This window comes from Pleurodeles waltl, chromosome 5, assembly GCF_031143425.1.
Source record: "Pleurodeles waltl isolate 20211129_DDA chromosome 5, aPleWal1.hap1.20221129, whole genome shotgun sequence".
NCBI lineage: Eukaryota > Metazoa > Chordata > Amphibia > Caudata > Salamandridae > Pleurodeles > Pleurodeles waltl.
In genome coordinates this window covers 269,557,163-269,578,342 of record NC_090444.1, presented here as the reverse complement: position 1 = coordinate 269,578,342, position 21,180 = coordinate 269,557,163, and positions in this window count along the sequence as shown.

The following is a 21,180-nucleotide window of genomic DNA, read 5'->3' as shown; positions in this document are numbered from 1 at the left end:
ACTTACCCTTACCTCCCTTTGCTACAACCACTCCATTAATCCTAAAAAGTTCCCTTACCTCTCTTTACCACAAACCACCCTGGAACTCTAAAACTAACCTTCCCTTCCTTTACCTCTACCCATCTTTGAATCCTAAAATTACATTTACCTCTCTTCACTACTACCCACCCCTTTAGCTTAAAATTACTCTTACCTCTCTTTATCATTACACACTCCTAAGCCCTAAATTTACCATTACCTCCCTTAACAATACCAGCATTTAAATCATTTTTAAAAGAATATAAAAATTGTTATGAAAAAATACTTACCAGCATGGTAAAGCCATTCATGTAAATGTATAAATACTTACCTGTGTGGTACTTAACTGCTTGGTAAAGGCTGTGTGGTAAAAGCATTGCATGATTAGGACTGCTTTACAAAGGTTGTTTCCTTTGCAGCAGGCAGTTGTACAAGTAACAGACATGTAATAGGCGTGTTTCACTGTTCTTCTGAACTTTATGTAAGCAGGTTTTCTTTAAAAACCCTGTTAAAATTATGGTGCGTGCATATTGACACTGACCCAAAATTGCTTGATTTTTGTTTCAGAAGTTATGGCATTTCTAAATAAGCTACAGATAAAGGAGCGAGTACATTTCAAAGCCCTCTGTCTTAGTTCATATGGACTTAAGGGTGAAAGTACAACACTAATCTCACTCTAGAGAACTGCATATGACAATGGTGGTCTTCCCTAAAGTTGCTGGATCTCTGGGAAATAAGATATCAGCACTATACTTATAAATTCCTGCACATCAATGACTCATCACAGTGCAAATCTTTACCACTGGATACCTGTTCTGAACATGACTACACCATGAGCAAATTATGAAAAGCCCATGTTTGGTATTTCTTCATAGATTCCTGGGGACTGGTAGACCACCATCAATTTGTTGCAGTATTTAGGTGAACAATCAAGAGGGTCCTTGTGCAAGAGATAGAATGTCTAGTATTTGATCCTTTGCTGGACCAGGAACCAATGAAGGGTCACAGGTCAATGTGTTTCAGGCCTAACTTGAGGCAGACATCATGATGTTGGACTTGATGGAGCTTGACCATGACCCAGACAGTAAGTTTCAGATACATTTCTTTGCAGTAGTCAATACAGGACAGTCAATCACAAAGGTGTCTCTTTTGTGGCATGTGTATCACTGGCAGTGATCCACAGAGGGCAGTCTAGTAGTGGAATGCATTCATGGTGATGATTATATTCACCTGCAGGATTGAGGGTAGGCATGTGTGATTGATAATATATCTATTTTGGAGTTTTTGAGAGAGAAGAGTTTGTCCATTTAAGGGGGCAATACAACTGTAGTTTCCTCAGGCCCCTACACTAGGACAGAGCAGAGCTTTGATGCATGTACCTTGGAACAATCATCAAAACATGCCACAATTACTCTTCATTTCTTCTTTTATGAGTAATTAACCTAATCAGCATAGATATAGTAACCCAAGTTGTGATTATTAAGCGTCCTCATCAGAGAATGAGATAGCAAACTGTTGGAAATTGGGTTGCTGGCTGAAGAGGGTGGAACTTTACTCAAGCACCACCAACCACAATCTCTGTCAGGGTAAAACACAAACAAACACCAAATTAACCTGTGCATAATCCTCCGGTAGCTTAGCACAAAGCCGCCAGGCTTCACTGGGAGGCAATGTGTAGAGTATTTATGCAGCACCTCAAACAGTAATAAAGTGAGAACATGATGCAAAAAAATTCCCACACTGATTTAGACAATTATTTGACACCAAAACAACAACAATCCAGTCAGTAGAAACAGAGATATTTAATTTTGAAAATGTAAGTGAAAATAAGGTCTAAAGGCACAAAGTGCCAATTGTGGTTATCTGGTTGAGCCAGAAAGGGACAAGGTCACAAGTTCAGGCCGACCACAATTGAGCACTGACTGGATGCAGGGACCAAGTTAGGCGTGCTGAACAAAGTACCATAAATCCTGGTTACGGAGCATCACGGGATCCAGCGCTGAAGATGCATCGTGCAGCAGTGGTTCTGAGGAGCTGTGAGGCTACGATGCAAGATCCTGCATCATCACTGAGGATGCGGTCAATGAGGGGCTTGTGATGCGAAGTCCTGCATCAAAGATGCATCTGACAGAGGGGTCCTAAGGAGACTGCAGGCTGTGATGCAAGGTTCTGCGTCCCAAATACATGACACTGCAGTAGTTCTGAACTAACTGTGAAGAAATGCATCATGCTGCATCAGTTCTGCTCAAAGGACCACAGCTGAGAAGGCAGATCACATCAGGCCCACTTCTAAGGATCTACGACTGGGGCGGTACCACTTGGGGGGTAGTAATCACAGTAGACCGAGTCCAGATGCTGGGTTCAAGTAACTTGGAGTCTCTGCTGTCAGTGAGGTTCTGATCAGGAGGCCAGACAACTAACACTTGGTTCATGATGCAGGTACAGTCCTTCATTCAGGCAACAGGGCAGGATGGTAGCAGCCCTTCTTAAAGAACAGCACAGCAGTGCTTCTGAGCCTTCCACAGGTCTAGAGGTGTACTGAAGAGTTGATTCTGAGGGTCCCATATTTACACCTGGTACCCAAATTGATGTAGGGGAAGGTTCTGGAAGTTTCAACCCAAAGGGTGCTTGGAATTTCGTGCCTCCCTGCCCTGGCCCCAGCTTGTCTGGGATCACAAAAGCCTATGTTAAACCCTTTTCTGAGTGTGCTCAAGCAGAGCCTCTGTGATATGCAAGTGAAGTAGGTGACAGCTCCTCCCCCTCATCGAGTCAGAGATGGCTCATCCTGCCAACACTTATTCTCCTTTGTCTCACTGCCTGAGGGCAGTAGACAAAGTCCAACTGCCACCTACACCAAATCATGTGGCCAAGGAACAGGCTATAGGCACAAATGGTTAGGACAAGAAAATGCAACTATCTAAAAGTGGCATTTTCAGAGTTGTGTGTTAAAATCTGACTTTACCATTAAAGAGGGCTTTAAATTATAATTCCTTAGGCACCAATTTCAACATTCCTACATGTTCCCAATTGAAAGTTCTCATTTATTAAATACAATAAATTAGCACACTGTTATCCTATGGGAAATGTAGACCTTGCAGTAGTAAAAAAATAAGATTTTTTCACCACCAAGACATGTAAAGTTAAAAGTACACGTCCAACTTTTTAAATACACTGCGACCTGCCCTATGTGCTGGTTAAGGCCTACCATAGGGGTAACATAGGTATTAAAAAGAAGGGTTAAGGCCTGGCAAAAAGATGATTTTTCCAGATTGAATTGGCAGCTTAAACTGCACACACAGACTGCAATGGCAGGCCTGAGACCGGTTCAAAGGGCCACTTAACTGGGGGGCACAATCAGTGCTGCAGACTCACTAGTAGCATTTAATTTACAGGACCTGGGTTCATGTAGTACCACTTTACTAAGGACTTACAAGTAAGGGAAATGTGGCAATTGGGTATAAGCCAATTTCACGTTTGAAGGAGAGAGCACACCCACACTGGTTAGCAGTGGCCCTAAGGCCAACAAAAACAAGATCAGCAAAAATGGAGGAGTAAGGCAAAATGTTTGGGGGAACTCTACCCTAAGGCTGACAGGTGCAACACAAATAAGTGTTAACTCCAGAGGAACCCCAGTTTTGATGTTTGTAGTGGGTGAGCAATAAGTTGCTAATTTATCTTAGCAAGTTGCACTATCCAGAAAGTAAGAGAACAGTCACACCCTATTTGGAGGGAAGGGGATGTCACAGGGCTCATAGGGGCCCACAATGCCACAACTGAGATAGTTGGGGTAATTTTCCTCTGGTGTTTAGCCTACTATGGGTCTACAAAGTGGGCTGAATGTATCCCTTTCACACTGGACCCTCAGGGTAGCAAGGGCAAGAAGTCCAAGCCCTCTCAGGGAGGGAGTTTTGGGGTACAGACTCACTGTTACCATCACTAATTCCCTCGTCCAAGCATGTACCTTATGTTCTGCAACTCATTGCTTTGTAAATCATATAGACGATCCTCAACCTCACACACCTTAGGTTAAGTATTTGCGCTAAGTTTGGTACCATTGTTGCCTACACCAAACATTTAAATTATCTTTGTGTTTGCAAAGTTCCCTGTGCTTGTACCATAGGTTTGACTAAAATAACTTAAGTTTTTGTTCCACACTTTGTACAAATCTCACTTCAATTATGACCTTTTTTTCTGTTATTGTAATTGTTCATGTGCTTGATAATTATCTATGTGTCTGCAGACAGGGACTTTCCACTCAGGTACTTTCCAGAATAATTCATGCATCACCAATACAGAGACTTTCCAGTCAGGGGTTTTTATTCACCTGCTTAATATTTATCCATGTGCCTGCAGACAGGGACTTTATAGTCAGGCACTCTCTGGAGTGATTTATGTACCACCAATACAGGGACTTTCCAGTCAGGGGCTTTCCAGAGTGAGTCACATGCCCTTCTAGAAAACACTATCTACCTATAAATACTTGGTCAAACCCCAGTCAGGCCCTTGGCTTTACTTCCAAAATAACCCTTATCCTCCCCCCCACTCTCCTGTATCATTGTGTGCTCTCCTCTCACTGTCCCAGCTTTCTAGCCTGATCCGGTGACATCTGTGTGCCCGCAGACATCTCTGAGCAGTTCATCGGACTTCTCAGATCCCCGCATTCCAGAAAAGACCTACCTATGAGCGACGGTGGAGAATCCTCTTCACAGCTGCATCTGTTCAGGAAATGACCCGTTGGTCAATCCGACATGTGAGGGCATAACTTGCAATAAAAGGAAGGACAAGCAAAAGAAGAGAAAACAAGGTTAGTGCATTATTCTTTCTTTCTCATCTACAACAATTCTACAAAAAATAAACACTTCAAGGCTTGTGAATAATCCCGGCATAAGACTCCCAAGCTACCTTCTGGAAGTTCAAGAGACTATCTGTGAACTTTTATAGTGAAAAAGAGAATTCAAAAATAAGGAAAGGAAGAATAGGCACATAACAAGAGCATATGATGTACTATGCTGGCAAGGAAAAAACAGTGCACTGTTATCCGAAGCTCACGAAAGGAGTGGGAATTTCCATCCCACAAGAACTAAAGGAGTGCATATTTTCTGTGTTGTTATGAGCATCTCTGAGTATATGTACTTCAATTGCTCAAATGTAATTTGAACTATGTTAATGTAAGCCAATGCTAATATAGTGTGTTCCCTCCTTTTAGTTGACTCTCCTTCACATCCTGAAAGAGGAAAACACTTGGGGCACTCCCAAGCAGGATAGCAAGCTGGACACCACTCGGGGGGGAAAGTCTTTGTTTTTTATTATTTTGTTCCGACCCCCTTCCCTCCTAGGACAGCGCTTTATATGAGGTTATCATACCTTTGTCAGGTGTTGTGGTGTTGGGCGAGAGTACGATCCAATATTGTCTCTGTGGACAAGTCCACGAGGTGAGTGGCCTGACTCTCAGAACTCAACAATCATCCAACAGCCACAATATTTGATAATCTGGCTAAGTGCTTATCTGTAAAGAACGAGAAGTATTCTAATGTCACAGCAAAACGGAATACTGCACAAATTACTGTGGTAAATAAAGTACTCCAGACTATGGGCAATTGCTGGATACCCCGCAATCTATAGTGTCCTCTTCCCCATTCCTATTGGCTTCCCCATGTCTGGAATATCTCAAGAGAATGATGGGATCTATAACAGCACAGCTGTGAGTTCACTAAGCGGTGGCAACCTATGGATCAGTTTGTGTGATTTATTATGAAGAACATCAAACTGCAGCTGTCCCTACTCCATAGTATATTTCGACTTCTTGAACTAACCTTTATTAGGAGCTTTAGGTTAAATAATAATGTAGAAATTAGGATCTGTATTTCTACATTATATTTCTACATTAACCTATGTGTTTATTATATTTAAATTACACATGATCAATGAGTTGTTAGAGCTCATGTTTCCATACCTAGAGATGCAAATAAACGCTAGAAAAGTTGAAGACCATCTACCCTCAAAGTACAAGCAGATGATAGAAATTACCAAAATCCAATATGCAAACTGAATGAAAGTCATATACAAATATTTTAACATGCTGGATTATTATGAGGGAGAGCAGTGTATGAACCCTACCAAGATAATAATACGGAGTCAGGTTTCAATAAGAAAACTCATTCTTGCCCTTAGTAGCCGCTGCACAATGCACCAGGGTTTTCATGACAATTGCAAATGAAGTATTTAAGCACCGCCAAAAACATTAAAGCCAAGAAAGCAATCAATTCACGAATCAGTTTAGTAAAAGGAAGAAAAAGGAGTAAGTAAAACAACATTAAAGTAGAAAACAAAATCACATAAGGGATCAGAGTGTAGGATATTTTAAAGTAAAAAAATAAAAAAGTAGAAAAGCTCCTATATTAGTCGAAAGGCATGTGTGACCTAGTCTAGTTCATGATTACAACAAAAGGGCCCTAGCTTGGCAATCCTAGCAGACTGTCACAGTCAACAGTTTTATCTTCATACTAGGTGGGAGTGAGTGCGCGATACAATGAAGTTGAGGTCACACTCAACACTTTATTTTGGAGATAAAAGCGGCTTAGGATCACCTGAAGTTTGCAGCCATTCAAGTTGTGTTCCCACTGGCATCACCTTGCTGCCATTCCCAGCAGACTTAGGATCAACATTTCATGAAAGTGGTGTAGCTTTGATAATCATAAACGATCTCATTTTCTAAATTACATCTCACCGAAAAAAAATCTCGAAACCTGGCTAAGCAAAGGGACATAACCAAAGAAAATCTTAGTTTTGGAATGTATGTAGCTGGTATTAAAAAAAAAGAAACACTGCAGCAAAAGTAGATAAAAGATTGTGTATCGTATGCATCTTATGTATCTTACACCTGTTGTAGGATTCACCAATGCACAGAAAACTCACGCAATTGAAAAAGATAAAATCAAGTAAGCATTGTTTTATGACCCCAAAATATTTTCTACAACACACACATCCATAAAAAATTGGAGGATTGCAAACTCATTCACACGTGGCACCACACACTTATTCCAATAATTTGACCTGGCTAGAGTGACCAGATATGCGCTGTAGAACCTTTGATTCTTAAGCATTACTGCAATTGCACAAAATCAGTTTAAGATGCACATCTGCTACTGTGTATGCTGGTTCATATGTGTCCTTGAATTTGATTAGCATGAATGTTTGTGTGTATTGGGCTTGCGAATGGATCTAGATGGTGGTACCAGCTGTAACGTTGTTACACATACCACATATCATGTGTGATATTGGTATTTTTATTGCAATGCCTTGCATATTTTATAATGACTTATTGTGAGTCTATGATTTACGGCAGCTTAATGTACACAAACATGCATCAAATATGGATTTTCAACAGATGCGTTTCATTAAATTTTAAATGAGCATTTGTCGCTTTGTGAACTGCGAAAAATAAAAACAAGAGTATGTTTGAAGCTTCTCCTGCCTATCGAGACTTATCAGCCTGGATTTCTCCATTCTAAAACAGTCCCTTAGTCTATTTAATGAAGCTGAGAAACTTGAGTTGGGCAGGACAGGACGTTGTAGCATCTGAGACAGATACAAGACTGGTACAGTTTTCTGGGGGATGCTCTTTAGCTTTGTGTTTTGGCACCAAAAGTGGGGAAACCAGAAAATCATAGTTGTCACAGTTTGTTGCATTCGCCCTTTGTGTGTGCATCTTTGCAACTTGATTAGTTTATCAGAGCTCAAAATCCTTTGGTAGAACAAAACTGCAGTAGAAGCTCTAAGGGAGATGGGTATGCCCAAATGTGGGTCCCATGCTCACTGTGCCACAGGACATAAGCTATGCCTCACTGAGAAAGCTTGGGGAGGGTGAAATGGGTCATGGGTTGCTTGTGTTCCAATCTAGATGAGACCTGGTCTGGCATTTTGGTCTGGACTGTACCTATTGGAGCAGGCCCAAGGGTGATTTGCATATGATTGGTCTCTGTATAGAATAGCACACTGGGTGACAAGTGATGGTCTGGAATGCAGCCTTAAATGATTCGCCAGTGTCTGGGATTAATTTTATGCCTTCCAATACTCTGTTGTTTGTTGTAGAAGCTACAGCTGCTAGTACTCCAGAAGGTCAGATACCTTGGCTCTGGGGTTCAATTGAAGCTTCAACCATCAACAGAAATCTCAGAGTGGGATGAACAACAAACTTTGCCTGTCAAGGGACTGTTTTTGCCACACAGACTGACCCTAGGCCTTAAAAGGTTGAAATGTTTTGAAGCCCCAACTTTTTTCTTTGCTGACTTCTTTTTTCCTTGTCACCTCCAACGCTCCCTAACTGCAAGGAACAGTTGAATGACAAAATATTGTGAACAACAATACTGTTTGACATGAATACTGTGTTAAAAATATTGATTCCAATTGTGTTTATGTACTTACAATGTAAAGTACCAAAATGTTGTTTCTAAAATACTATTGAAGAGAATATCACCCAAAAATGTAGGAATATCGTTTTTTAATACATCTTGATTTGAAATTCATTTCTTTAAAATATTAAATTAGTAAATAATAGTATAATTCAAAATAAACAGTTTTAATAACATATTAAAAGCCTATATACATGTAAAACCAACAACTACAATTAATATACTAATATAAATTAAATTCACTAAAAACAACATTTATCACAAATATATTAATAAACCAATATTAAATACAACAATATTTCTAGAAACTATAATGTATAAAAAAAAAAAAAAACGTTCATACCTTTGATATTCTGTTCCACAAACATTTTGAAGAAACAATACTTTTGGCATAATATTCATGTCGATATTGTGGAATATATATTTGTATCATTCACCTCTAGCAACATCACAGCAGAGGCAGATGTAGGAGCCTCTCAAACACTCTTTTTATTCAAGACAGAGCCAAACTGCAGTCCACTGATAAGCTGGTTCTTCTGATATAATTTCCCCTTCTTGACCTTTATGTTCTGTGGATAACAAGAAGCCTGCTGGTCTGACCCTTGAAAAACACTTCCCCAGTTTGCATATATAGTTAAGCAGATTATTATATGTCAGTCTTTCCCTGGCCGGGTAAACACAAACAACAGGTTATCTATCTTCTGTTCTTCTCCAAGTCAAGTTAAATTCAAAAGGCTGCCGGATGAGTCTTTCTTAAAGTGGTCACTAGTCAGTGACTGATTATGGAGCTCCAGCCTGTCCCAATAAAGTTGCCACACTGTTTCGCAGCCGTGCCTCGTATTCGCCTCAAAACAACCCCAGAAAGGACTATTACAATAACGTTAGGTAGAACCTGTCTGGATACTCTCCAGGGATATATTTATCAGTATACCAGTCCACCAATGATTAAGATAGTTGATACATTTCGTAATAGTGTTAAGATACTTTTTGTAGCAACTTCCTAAGTCAGCCTATGAAAGTACGTCTCAGAAATCCAAAGGAAACCTTTGCATAGGGACAGCAGTTCCATACTTTACAACAACATAACACTTTTTTAATCTTGTTACTGAAGAGGTAGGCTGCTCCTTATTGCAGCACTTTTACACTGCATGTACCCATGACGTTTGCGTCCCAAGGCATTACTTACAGTAGAGTTAGATAATGCTAAATATACATTTTCCAACATAGTAGATGTGATTTTAAGTTTGCTGACTGCAGCTTTGGACAACAGCAGTTCGAGGCTGCAATGGTAGTCAAAAAGCCATGCTTTAAAAATCACTTGTGTTATGTAACTGCCCACTACTGCCTAGCTTATCTGCCCTTTGGACTACTGGTGCAATATTGTTATCATACAACCATGCCCTTACCTTAAATTCAGAAATATCAATTGTGTTTAGGTGTGCAAGTACATTGATTGGGTATGTTTAGGAGCCTTTCTGCCTAAATATGCCAGTAAATCAAATAAACATAGGGAACCGTTACAAGCGCACTTTCCTCTGTCATGAATTTTTCATCCAGAAATGTGTTCATCATTGATGCATTATTATTAGAGCAACGCTCACTCTCTGGAAATGCCCTCATGTTTGCTTGTCTGTGGCCAAATATCGATGCTTTTATTTTAAAGGAAAAAGCATCAAATTGCATAATAAAAACAAGCGTTTAACCAAACAAGCAACTTTTAACATAGTTCTTAGAACTGTTCCATTATCAGTTCCCACGTAGAATTTAGACATGTGCAGAAATACCAGCTTAACATCTCGAGCAGGAGAGTGGACAAGTTAATGCCCATATATCCTTCTCAACTTATCTGCAGGAAAATATTATTGCTGATATAAGAATAATAGTAATGAGCATACCCAATAATAGTAGTTAACATGATCAAATAAAACAAATGTTATGAAGGCAGATAACATAGCACATTGTGAGAATCTCTGCAACGCCTATCTCTAGCGAATAGGCATATTAGCCATTATGAGATTTGAGTATTTAGATTTTGTGGTCGCATAGCCAAACCTATTTATTTTCCAGTCCTCAGCCTCTCAGTCAAAGGCTAAATTGTGCCAGTGCAGCCAAGTTTGTTTTCAAATAATGACCTTTGCTAAGTTACAAGGATAATTGCCTTGCTCTGCTCCTCTGTGACCCAAAGTCCCTCTGTCAGAAATTGGGTCTCTAGTTGGCAGATATTTGCAGTTTGTCAAGTAGGGACCACAATCCTAGCCAGGGCAAGTAAGCTACACACTAGAACTTTACCTGGGCTCACCATCGGGTAGTTTGGCACAGAGCAGTTGGCTAACCTAAATAGGCAATGTGTAAAGTAGCTGTGCACACACACAGTAACACAGTGAAAACACCACAAAAGTAATCCACACCAGTTTAGAAAAATACCCAATATTTATCTGAGTCAAGCAAGACCAAAACGACAGAAATCCAACATGCACAAGTCAAGTAATGAATTTTCACAGATTAAATAAAAATGCAGTGCTTATAAGACAATAACTCCAACTGGGGCTTGCATGTGATGCATCATTTCGTGACTGGGCAACGTCGCTGATGCGTCGATGTCCAGAAGTGATGAGTACCGCTTCAAATGCGTCAGTGCTGAATCAGCCAAGTGAGAGATGCATTGAAAGTCAGGTTGCTGCGTCACACAGTCAGCGAGCGATGTTCGTGGCTTCGGTGTAGGCAGTGGCATTTCTGCTGCAGGAAGCATCAGTTCTAAGTGACGCACCAGTGCTGATGCGTCTGTTCTTATTTTGCAGCACCACACTTTAAACTGCACACACAAAGTCTGCAATGGCAGGCCTGAGATATGTTTGAAAGTCTATGGTAGTGTGTGGCCCAACCAGCGCTGCAGGCCCACTAGTAGTATTTGACTTACAGGCCCTGGGCACATATAGTGACCTTTACCAGGGACTTACTAGCAAATCAAATAAGCCAATCATGTAGAATTCAATGCTACCATGTTTCAGACACAGAGCACATGCACTTTAGCACTGAATAGCAGTGGTAAAGTGCACAGAGTCCTAAAGCCAGCAAAAATGAACTTCAGCACACAGTCAGAACAGGAGGTCAGAAAGCAAAACAAAAAGATACCAGGTCTAACCTCCTCACTCTCTAGATGAGCGTGCTGTAAGAGATCATTTTGCATCATTCAAACAACATTATTTTTGAGAAAATTACCCTCGCGATTATTGATGTAAGGTGTGGAGAAATGCACAACAATTCACGTATCTTCACTTTAAAGCAACTGTGCCTTTCTCGAAGTAATAAACATTCAATATATCATATATATGACACACACAGTAGCACATTATGAATTATAAATGCATATGAACCAACAGTGGCTACAAATGTATAATGACTTGTTGGGCTTGAGCATGAAACAAATCAAGGTGCGGAAAAGGTCCCATATTCAGGGTTGAAGAAAATGAAGTGCTCAGAACTGATTGCATGTATAATATTGTTGGTATGATATGTCAGTAAATTCAGTGCTCAGAGGTTCGCCTGCAGATATCAGGGCAAGCCTGTCCTTTCTTTCCCCAATAGAGAAATAAAATCAGTGGCAATCTGAAAAGAGTAGTAATAATATTTGCATATAACAATGATAAAGTAAAGCACTTTGGAGAAAAGCACAACAGAAATTACAAGTTATTATTACTATTATTATTATTATTATTATTTAGACATTTTCTTCTTGAACACGGCATTTTTGCCTTGAACTATTCTGCTAATATCTATTTTACATATTACACATAATGGTACAAAAATACATATTTAAACCCACACTTTTCGCACATCCAGACTTACCTGCTTTAGGTATTGATGAAGCAAAAGAAGAACATATGCATAATCTCCAACTGCCTTAAATTAGACCACTTTCATAAATCAGTTCCAGACCAGAGTTTCTAACAATATTTATGAGTGAATAAATGAATTACATTTGTTCAGCAGTCACAATTAATTCAATCATCTCTAAAAGCTGATCTTAATTTAAAAGCTGATCTTAAATAGCTCTGAGGTCTTTAATTGTGGTCTAGCAAAGAAGGGTTTTCAAGTCTTTTCATGAACTGTATGAAATAACCTGGCAGGCCACACCAAGTGAACCTGTCAGGTTGCGTTTTGAATCTATGACATTAGGTAACATAGGGGGTCATTACAACCCTAGCGGACGGTGTTAAAGCTGCGGTAATACCGCAAACAGGCCGGCGGACAAAAAAAGGGAATCATGACCGTGGCGGAAACCGCCAACATAGACAGCCACTTTAACACTCCGACTGACACAGTGGTACAGACAAGCAGCGCGGCGGTCACCGTCAACAGACAGGCGCCCACAGTATCACAACTTGCCAATCCGCCACCTTTTCCGGGGCGGATTCACCGTGGATAAAAACACGGCAGAAACAGCTTTTGCAATGGGAAAACGGTCACCTTAACACACTCCACCAGGAAGGAGGACACCATGGAGCCGGAATTACAAATCCTACCTGCCCTTGTCTTCCTGCTCATTTATGCACACCAGCAACGGCGGCGGCAAAGACAACGGTGAGTACTGCACCTACGACATAGGGGAGGGGGGAGGCAAAAGTCAGGGGGACACACACGAAACACCCCCACCCTCACCCTCACACAGTATAACACACACAGCTATGCATGTCAAAACATCACAGTAACAACCCACAACCCCCCCGGAAGAATACAAAGACCAAAGGAAATCAGTCGATAAATTGTGATGTATCAAAATACAGTTACCAATTATATACAGATATATATATACACAAATTCAAAAGGATATACATTACGAGAAGCAGTACAGGTATGCACATATCAATGTCCGTGCACCACTGGTCCAAAAATGCATGGGCGAGGCCCACAAGAGATACCTGTCCACAAAGGGAGAGAAGACTGCTGGGGCATCAGATAGAAATACAACAGGCACCTCAGGGGGAAGGGAAGGGGGTGCACCTCAGCCGGATTACAGCACCACGCCAGATCCACGACGGGGCACCATGCCCATTGATGTATCCTGGGGAGTGCAAAGTCACAGTCTCTCAAGTCTCTACAGTGGGTGGGTTGCCCACTGAACAATCCTGGGGAGTGCAAAGCCACAGTCTCTCAAGTCTCTACAGTGGGTGGTTTGCCCACTGTACCATCCTGGGGAGTGCAAAGCCACAGTCTCTCAAGTCTCTACAGTGGGTGGTTTGCCCACTGTACCATCCTGGGGAGTGCAAAGCGACAGTCTCTCTAGTCTCTACAGTGGGTGGTTTGCCCACTGTACCATCCTGGGGAGTGCAAAGCCACAGTCTCTCAAGTCTCTACAGTGGGTGGCTTGCCCACTGTTCCATCCTGGGGAGTGCAAAGCCACAGTCTCTCAAGTGGATAACAGTCTCCACTGGTTCTGGAGGGGGAATGGTGCCCACACTACATTTAGCTCCCAGTGACGGTTCCTGTACCGTCACAGTCCCAGCTGTACATGGGATAACGATGCTTGATGTGGCGGTGTTCCCTTGTTCAGCGGTGCTTTGCCATGGCGGTCCCTGATCTGTTCAGCGGTTCTCTGCCCTGTTCAGCGGTGCTGTGCCCTGTTCAGCGGTCTTCACCATGGCGGTGACTCCCTTGTTCAGCGGTGCTTTGCCATGGCGGTCCCTGATCTGTTCAGCGGTTCTCTGCCCTGTTCAGCGGTGCTGTGCCATGTTCAGCGGTCTTCACCATGGCGGTGATTCCCTTGTTCAGCGGTGCTTTGCCATGGCGGTCCCTGATCTGTTCAGCGGTTCTCTGCCCTGTTCAGCGGTGCTGTGCCATGTTCAGCGGTCTTCACCATGGCAGTGATTCCCTTGTTCAGCGGTGCTTTGCCATGGCGGGCTCTGACCTGTGCATTGGTGTGTGGCATGACGGTCCCTCATTTTCCAGCGGGGCTGTGGCAGCCGGGGCCCTCCTGGGCACTGACTCCGGCGGTGGTCTCCTGACCAGTGACGATACTTGTGCCCTCCTGGGCAGTGACTCTGGCGGTGGTCTCCTGACCAGTGACGATACTTGTGCCCTCCTGGGCAGTGACTCTGGCGGTGGTCTCCTGACCAGTGACAATACTTGTGCCCTCCTGGGCAGTGACTCTGGCGGTGGTCTCCTGACCAGTAACGATACTTGTGCCCTCCTGGGCAATGACTCTGGCGGTGGTCTCCTGCCAAGTGACGATGGTGTTGGTGGTGGCGTCCCGGCCGCCGGGGAGGATGGCGCCCTTCTCTGCCGTGCTGCTCTCACCAGACTGTGCAGACTTCCTCTGGCCCTTCACCACCTTTGGAGGAGTCACAGCTGACTCTGCAATCCCCCTGGGACCCTTGTGAGCAGTTTTGCCGCCCGGAGTCTTCACCCTGTCCCGTCGGCCACTTTCCAACTTGAGATGCTTTACAGGGGGTGGACTGGCAGTGCCTTGGCTCCGTGTCACACTGCCTGCCCTGGTGGCCGGTGCACTCCACACACCTGTAACACGCACCACTGGTACTGGAGTCTTTTTGGCTGAGGTGCTACTACGGGACTTATGAATTGGAGGGGTGGGGATGGGGGCAAAGAGGTCAACGTTGCTGAGGGAGAGTTTATGACGAACACTGGGATGGGTCGCTGGAGGGGGTCTGGGAGTGGAGGAAGAGGAGGTGGTTGTAGGAGGTGTCACTTTAGGTGTTTTGGGTCCAGGTGCAGGTACTGGAGGCTGTCGTGAGGTGGATGGATGTTGGGTGTGTGGGTGCCCGCGTTTGTGTACTTTGGGAGGGGGAGTCACAGACACACTGGGAGAGGACACAGGGGACGTGTAAATGGGAGTGGGGGTGGTGAGTGCAGGTGAGCGGGGTGTGGTGCTGGGTGTTCTGGTGCGAGTCCTAGTGCCTGTAGATGTAGTGCATGCAGGTGAGAGTGTAGACGACACTGGGAGGGAGGAGGGAGGCGATGAGGAGGGGGACACAGTGGAGGCAGTGGATGTTGCTGTGTCTGTATGTGTCTGATGCTTGTGTGAGTGCCTGTGGGATGTGTGGTGCGTATGTTTGCCTGAGCTACTTTTGTGTGTTGAGGTGTGTGCATGCTTGTCTGTTGGTGTGCTTGGGATAGGCTGGGGTACAGGGGACTGGGTTTGGGTGGAGGAAGTTGGAGGGGGGAGGCTAGACACAGGGACAATGGCTGCCATCAGTGCTGAGGCCAAAGATTGCAGGGTTCGATGAAGGGCAGCCTGACCAGAATGAATGCCCTCCAGGAATGCATTACCGTGTTGCAACTCCCTTTCTACACCCTGGATGGCATTCACAATGGTAGACTGCCCAACCGTGAGTGACCTGAGGAGGTCAATGGCCTCCTCACTGAGGGCAGCAGGGGTGACAGGGGCAGGGCTTGAGGTGCCTGGGGCGAAGGTGATGCCCACCCTCCTGGGTGAGCGGGCACGGGGCGAACGCTGAGGGGCTGCTGGGAGGGCGGTGCTGGTAGGGGAGGTGGCGGCTGTACCTGTAGAAGTGTGGGGCACAGATGGTGCCGCCACCACAAGGGAGCTCCCATCGGCGGACGAGTCTGTGTCGCTGGTTGGTGATCCGGTGCCCGACGTGAAGCTCCCCTCGCCCTCCGTCCCACTGCATTCTGAGTCCGTGGTGTGGCCCTCCATGGCCATGTGGGATGCAGCTCCCTGTGCTCCGGTGCTGCTGTACCTCCGCCTGATGATGCTGATGCACAAAAGAACAGGCAGAGCTGAAAAAGGGGGGGGGACGACAGAAGAAAGACAGGTTGAGTGCATCGCATACCGCTACCGTTGGCGGACAATACAGACACAGCAGCCCCCTGCACTACGCCGTGCTCCTGGCCTCTACAGATGCAATTCCTTAGATATGGCCTACATGACTATGGTGGACATCTGCACACATGGGTGCCACAGGGGCATGTATACCTGTACTTGGCACTCTACTGCGGTGGGGTGGAGTGCCACATGGCCTGCATTACGGAGGGGCCTAGCCTATGGAAGTCGCCCTGGCCTAGGGAAACCCACAGCCCTCCTCCCCCACCCAGACCCCTCAACTGCGCGCAAAGTCCCCAGAATGATTGTGTACTCACCCACTTGTGTCTGCTGTGATGCCCTCAAGCGCCCATCCAACTCAGGGTAAGCCACCGCCAGGATCCGGAACATCAGGGGGGTCATGGGGCGACGGGCACCCCTCCCACGTTGGGAGGCCATCCCCAGCTGAGCCTCCGCCGTCTTCTTGCTCCAGCGGCGAATGTCCTCCCATTTTTTCCGGCAGTGGGTGCCCCGCCTCTGGTGGAACCCCAGGGTCCGGACATCCTTGGCGATGGCACGCCAAATGTCCTTCTTCCGGTGGGCGCTGACATACATGACATGCACAGGGGAAGAAGAGAAGTCATTAGCAAGAGCACCGTCGAAGTGAGTGGCCCCCATCCCAGCCCTTGCCATGTGGCACATGCATTCATAGTCCTTCATGTTCACTGCACTCTGCCCTCTTCCCTCTTACAACCAGCCCTGTCCACCCAGGCATAGCCCATACAACTTGCTCCCTGTGTACTTACCTGTTGGTCTGGAGGACCGTAGTGTAGCGTGTACTGGGGAGGACCCCGTCCACGAGCTTCTCCAACTCCTGAGCAGTGAAGGCAGGGGCCCTTTCCCCAGACGCAGCAGTCATTGTCTCTTCCAGACCGAGGTCACAGCAGCACTTGCAGTGTAGGTCCTCTCCTGTCGAAGATCAAGTATCAAGTGATTGAACAGAGAGAAAATGGTGGTCACGTCTGCGGCGGTGACGTCCGCGGCGGTGCGTATCATCACCGCCGGCGCACTTCATCATTGGCTCCTGGGACCCATAGGGTCCAATGTTAACCAATGCAGCATTGCGCGCCGTCTACGATCGCCTACCGCGACGGTGTACAACGCCAGCGCAGTTACCTCACATCCCACTGTCCCAGTTTAGAGGTCAGGCAGCCGCCATTTCAGGGGTCCACATGGCTTAATTTACAACTGCATCACACATACCTGGGCCTACACTCGACACACATACAGGAAGAATTTTTGTCTTTGGTGTCGAGTTCTGTGTATCTGTGGATACATACCTGGGATTTTGCTGACTCTGTGGTCGCTGTTGTCCTTCTTAGGCACCGTCAGCTTGGACATTTGAGAAGATGGCGGAATCCTCCGGTGTACCGACCGCTGGTGGACCTGTTGACAATGGAGGAGCGACATTTAATCATCACCTACAGGTTTGACCGTGCCACTATCCAGGAACTATGTACCCAGTTGGAGCCAGACCTGATGTCACCAATCCGCCATCTCACAGGAATCCCCCCTGACGTGCAGGTGCTGTCAGTGCTCCATTTCCTTGCAAGTGGGTCTTTTCAGACAACAGTGGCCATGGCATCAGGGATGTCCCAGCCTATGTTTTCCAACGTGTTGTCCAGAGTGTTGTCTGCCCTGCTGAAACATGTAAGGAGCTACATCGTTTTCCCTCAGGTGGAGGATTTTCCAACAGTGAAAGGTGACTTCTATGCCCTTGGACATATCCCCAACATCATAGGTGCTATTGATGGCACCCATGTAGCTCTGGTCCCCCCCCACAGGAGTGAACAGGTGTACAGGAACAGGAAGAGTTATCATTCCATGAATGTACAGATGGTATGTTTGGCAGACCAGTACATCTACCAGGTAAATGCTATGTTCCCTGGATCAGTGCATGACGCCAACATCCTGCGCAATAGCAGCATCCCTTATATGATGGGTCAACTCCAGAGGCACCAGGTGTGGCTATTGGGGGACTCTGGTTACCCCAACCTGTCCTGGCTATTGACCCCAGTGAGGAATCCCAGGACCAGGGCAGAGGAACGCTACAATGAGGCCCTTGGGCGGACTAGGAGGGTGATCGAACGCACCTTTAGCCTCCTGAAGGCCAGGTTCAGGTGTCTGCATATGACAGGTGGTTCCCTATTTTACTCACCAAAGAAGGTGTGCCAGATCATCATCGCCTGCTCAATGCTTCACAATCTTGCTTTGCGACGCCAGGTGCCTTTTCTGCAGGAGGATGGTCCAGATGGCGGTGTTGTGGCAGCTGTGGAGCCTGTGGAGCCTGTGGACAGTGATGAGGAGGACGCTGAGGAAGAAGACATAGACAACAGGGAGTCAGTCATACCGCAATATTTCCAGTGACACACAGGTGAGAACAGTTTTCTTTTTACCATTACATTCACTTTCACACTTCTACCTCTATCCTGTCTGTCAGTTCATAGCAGTATTTGGTCACTGAGTTTTACCTTTCCATTACGGTTTCACAGGTGTGGTTAGCAACGTGTGTCATCTGCTTGCATCCTTCAAGGACTTGTGATGTGTGACATAGGTATGTTGGCTATAAAAATTGGAAAGCATGTTGATACTGTCATTGATTATACATGTTTACCAAATCACAGACTGACTCCAGATTGTTTTGTGGTTCAAGGGTGTTTATTTCAGTGCTCAAAAATGGAGGGGGGTGTGATATGGTGATGGGGGACGGTGGAGGAATGTCCATGGCAGAGTCCAGTCCATTAGTCACACAGGTGCACTGCCCATATGGGCATAGGAAGTGGAGATGGGGCAGTTCCAATCGGGACAGGGTAACAAAGTGAGACAGTGGGAGGACAATCAGGGTGGTCTCATTTCCTGGTGGGGGTCTTGCCATCTTGCTCTGTCCTGTTCCTGGATCTCAGGGACCGCTTGCGGGGTGGTTGTCCGTCTGCAGGGGGTGGGGTGCTGGTGTGGTGGTCCTGTGGCGGGCGTCCTGTCCACTAGCGCCGGCGGAGGTGGTGGTGGTGGGCAGTTCATCGTCCATGCTAGTGTCAGGAGCCCCTTGGAGTGCCACGGTGTCCCTCATGGTCTTCTGTATGTCCTTCAGCACCCCTACAATGGTGCCCAGGGCGGAGCTGATGGTTCTGAGCTCCTCCCTGAACCCCAAATACAGTTCGTCCTGCAGGCGCTGGGTCTCCTGAAACTTGGCCAGTACCGTGGCCATCGTTTCCTGGGAGTGGTGGTATGCTCCCATGATGGAGGAGAGGGCCTCGTGGAGAGTGGGTTCCCTTGGCCTGTCCGCCCCCTGTCGCACAGCAGCCCTCCCAGTTCCCCTGTGTTCCTGTGCCTCCGTCCCCTGGACTGTGTGCCCACTACCACTGCCCCCAGGTCCCTGTTGTTGTTGGGGTGGTGGGTTATCCTGGGTTCCCTGTAGTGGTGGACACACCGCTGATTGACGTGTCCTGGGTACGGAGGTATGGGCCCGCTGGGTGGGTGCTGTGCTGGTGTTACCAGAGGGTGGAAGGTCATTGTTGGGCTGTGCCTGTGCAAGGGGAACCGACTGTCCCGAGGCCCACTATGGTCCGGGCTGGTCATCAGGGTCCAGTAGGGCAGAGCTGCTGTCGTCACTGTGGGCCTCTTCTGTGGGTGGAGTGGAGATGTCTCAACCCCCCGGTGTGGTGACGTTCCGTAGTGGTCCTGCAGGGATATAAGAGCATGATTAGTGCATGTGTGTGAGTAATGGTGTGCAATGGGTGGGTGTTTGTGTACCCCAGTGCAAGCATTCCTGTGTGTGGGTTTGTGTGATGATGGTTAGGGGGTTGTTATGGGTATGTGCAGTGAGCATGCTTTGGTGAGGGCTGACCAGGCTTTGTTTTTGCATGCGGGGCTTGGTGTTGGGATGGGTGGTTTGTGTTATGAGTACATTAGTGAGGAGTTGTAGTGATAGGGGAGGGGGGGAGGGGGGGGTGTGTGATAGCATGCAGGTAGGGTGGGGGATATAATAGTTGAGATTTAACTTACCAGTGTCCATTCCTCCACCGACTCCTCCGAGGCCCTCTGGATGCATGATGGTCAAGACTTGCTCCTCCCATGTTGTTAGTTGTGGGGGAGGAGGTGGGGGTCTGCCGCCAGTCCGCTGTACCGCGATGTTGTGCCTGGATACCACTGAACGCACCTCCCCCCCATAGGTCGTTCCACCTCTTCCTGATGTCCTCTCGATTTCTTGGATGCTGTCCCACAGCGTTGACCCTGTCCACGATTCTTTGCCATAGCTCCATCTTCCTGGCTATGGATGTCTGCTGCACCTGTGAGCCAAATAGCTGTGGCTCTACCCGTAGGATTTCCTCCACCATGACCCTGAGCTCCTCCTCGGAAAACCTGGTGTGTCTTTGGTGTGACATGAGGTGGTGTGGGTGATGTGTGGGGTGGTGTAAGTGTTGATGTGTGTGTTGATGTGTAGTGGTGTGTGGTATATTGTGCGTGTAATGTTGTATGGATGATGGTGTTGTCTGCCTCTGTGTGGTGGGGTTCTCAGTTGCTGTGCTCTCTGTCTATCTGGCCTTCGTCTCTAATTTTTTGTCGTAGTGGTTTGTGGGTGATGTGGGTGTGTGTTTTATATTGTGTTTGGTGTGTGGGAGTGGTGTTTGTATGTGTATCAGGTGTGTGTATTTGTAATTGTCCAATGTGGAGGTGTTTTGGAGATGTGTGTGTATTTTGAGCGCGGCGTTGTGTACCGCCAATGGAATACCGCGGTTGAAAGACCGCCGCGTGGATTCATGGGTCTTCATAGCATGGGCGTGTTTCTGTTGGCGTGACGGTGGAGGTTTTGGTTTCGCCAGTTTATCACTGACCTTTGGTGTGGCGGTCTTGTGTGGGTGTCTGTATTTCGGCGGATTCCGAGATGTGGGTCATAATAGCTGTGGCGGAATTCTG